This window comes from Octopus sinensis, linkage group LG27, assembly GCF_006345805.1.
Source record: "Octopus sinensis linkage group LG27, ASM634580v1, whole genome shotgun sequence".
Classification (NCBI taxonomy): Eukaryota; Metazoa; Mollusca; class Cephalopoda; order Octopoda; family Octopodidae; genus Octopus; species Octopus sinensis.
The window spans coordinates 4,023,279-4,026,181 of NC_043023.1; the positions used below are offsets into that span (position 1 = coordinate 4,023,279).

The 2,903-nt window shown below is 35.9% G+C and overlaps 1 long non-coding RNA gene across 1 annotated transcript; it reads left to right on the plus strand.

The window, feature by feature from the left end:
• Positions 1–823: 823 nt before the first annotated feature.
• On the plus strand, positions 824–2,517 carry LOC118768167. The gene is made up of 2 exons (XR_005004023.1): positions 824–1,660; positions 2,115–2,517. It is a non-coding gene; the product is annotated as an uncharacterized LOC118768167 (long non-coding RNA).
• Positions 2,518–2,903: the final 386 nt, after the last annotated feature.

Below are 2,903 nucleotides of genomic sequence, written 5' to 3' on the forward strand. Positions count from 1 at the left end.
TAAGGCCTCAATATTGTTGTGAATCGAGGATTATATTTATTGAAAGATACAAAGACAACACCTGAAGAAGTGCAGCAACCATTGTATCGTTGACACAGAAACTTGAAATCCTGAGAGTCTCCCTAACTGTGTATCATTCAATACATACATACAAACATATATATATATATATATATATATATATATATATATATGCTGCTGGACTGGCCCTTGTGCCGGTGGCACGTAAAAGCACCAACTACACTCTCGGAGTGGTTGGCGTTAGGAAGGGCATCCAGCTGTAGAAACTCTGCCAGATCAAGATTGGAGCCTGGGTGAGCCATCTGGCTCGCCAGTCCTCAGTCAAATCGTCCAACCCATTGAAAGTGGATGTTAAACGATGATGATGAAGATATATATATATATACAAAATGGGACAAGAGTGCCAAACATCCAGACTACTAGGTGATGCATTAGATTCCTTGGAAGAAAGCAGCGAATGTAAACAAAAACAAAGACGGAAAAAACGGACAAAGTTACACAAATACAATAAAAATAATAACAGGACATAACAACAGGTGTCTTTCGACTAAGGACGAATTGAATTAAGCTGGCGGATGTGGAAATGAAGCCTTACGGCAGAGATACAAAAATTTCACACACACACACACACACACACACATATATATATATATATATATATATATATATATATAATGTATGTATATAATACAAGATGGAATGAACAGGCTTCAAGCAGAATCATAACAATTGTTTCTGAGTGTTAGTAACAGATGTTTGTTGTTGAGTTTTTCATATAATATATATATGATTCAGCATTTAGTGTGTACTTGCACGTCATCAGGTGCGTGGCCGTGAGATATACTTCAAGAAGGGGAGACAATCACATAAGGCAACAGAGATTACTACAACAGATTCTTAAATATCTTTTCACTCTGAAGCAAGTAACTTCTATCTTTACTACTTTACAACTTTCCAAAAAGAAATTGTGATTCTGTAACCTTCTTGCCCTGCTGTATACACCACTTTGCACTCATCTGTTAGTTTGTATACTGAAAGAAGCTACACTCTCCCTCACTTTTCTTGCCATTGTTGGGAAAAGGTTGAGGGTTTGGTTGAAAGGCAAAGTTTGTTTATTTTTCCTTCAAGTCCTTACAATCATGTCCACATCGATCGCTCAAAACTAACACTTTTCATCACAGATACAAGACAAAAGTGAAAATTGCCAAAAAACTGCCAAACTTTCTGGAAAAAGATAAACAGAGGAATCTAGACTCATCTTCGTAGCAGGATTGCTCCAGCTTGTAACAGCAACTATTTCTTTAATTTAACGGTTCTTCTCAGCTGTGGTGTCATGTGGAAGCTATTCTGAATTTGTAATACCAATCTCCTCCACCTCTTGTCTAAACAATAGACCTTGGATTTGAACTCTGAACTCATTTACCTCACAATGGACTATTACTAACTAGTGTGCTACATCAGGTCATTTAGTCATGCATACACAATGTCTGAATATAAGATGGGATGGTCACAGTTGGAACATCTTTGATCATATGTCTCTCTGCATCAGGACCCATCAGGGGTTAAACAACAACTATAGCCACTTACACTAACTACTATTAAATAATGTAGTCCTAGATACACTATGCCTGAATAAAAGGTGGGATGGTCACAGCTGGAACATCTTTGATCATAGGTCTACTGGATCAGGGTTGTCCTGGGGCTAAACAACAACAATTATAGCCATTAATACTAACTACTATACTATACATTAGATAATGTAGTCCTAGATACACTATGCCTGAATAAATGATGGGATGGTCACATATAGAACATCTATGATCATAGGTCTACTGGATCAGGGTTGTCCCGGGGCTAAACAACAACAAATACAGCCATTAATGCTAACTACTATACTATACATTAGATAATGTAGTCCTAGATACACTATGCTTGAATAAAAGATAGGATGGCCACAGCTGGAACATCTTTGATCATAGGTCTGCTGGATCAGGATTATCCTGGGGCTAAACAGCAGCTATGGTCATCATTACTAACTACAATACTATACATTAGATAATGTAGTCCTAGATACACCATGTCTGAAATATAAGATGGTCACAACCATCCTATCGTAGATCGGTTGGATCAGGATTGTCCTGGGGTTAAACAACAACAGCAACTACAACAGCAGCAACAACAACACTAACAACAACAACAACAACGCAAACAGCAGCAGGAGTAACAACAGCATGACAGCAGCAGCAACAACAACAACAACAGCAGCAACATGGAAAAATAAACTTTTAATCATTCCTTAATTAAAACTACTAATTACAATTTAATTCATATCTACATAATTCTATGCATATTTCTTCATTTTTTTTTTGTTGTGTATGTTTGTTTGTGTATGTTTCTTTTTTAAAATCTCTTTCATGAATTAAGATGCCACAAAAGTTTTGCGAGAATGTGCTAATTATGTCCGTTAATTAAATAAAACCTTTAAAATAATTTGTCTTCTTGTCCTGCAAATTGTTCTTCAAAGGGTCACAAATAAGATGCATTTTACAGCACCATACCAGGTATATCTGTCCACCCTAATGATATATATATATATATATATGTATATACACACATATATATATATATATATACACACATACATACATATATATATATACACATACAAACATCATCATCATCATCATCATTTAGCTTTCCATGCTAGCATGGGTTGGACGGCTCAACTGGGGTCTGGGAAGCCAGAAGGCTGCACCAGGCCCATATATATATACATACATACATATATACATACACACATATATATATATATACAAAATGAGAAAATGGAGAAACATACCTAAATCAATCATCAACCATCAGATAATACCCAATCAATTACT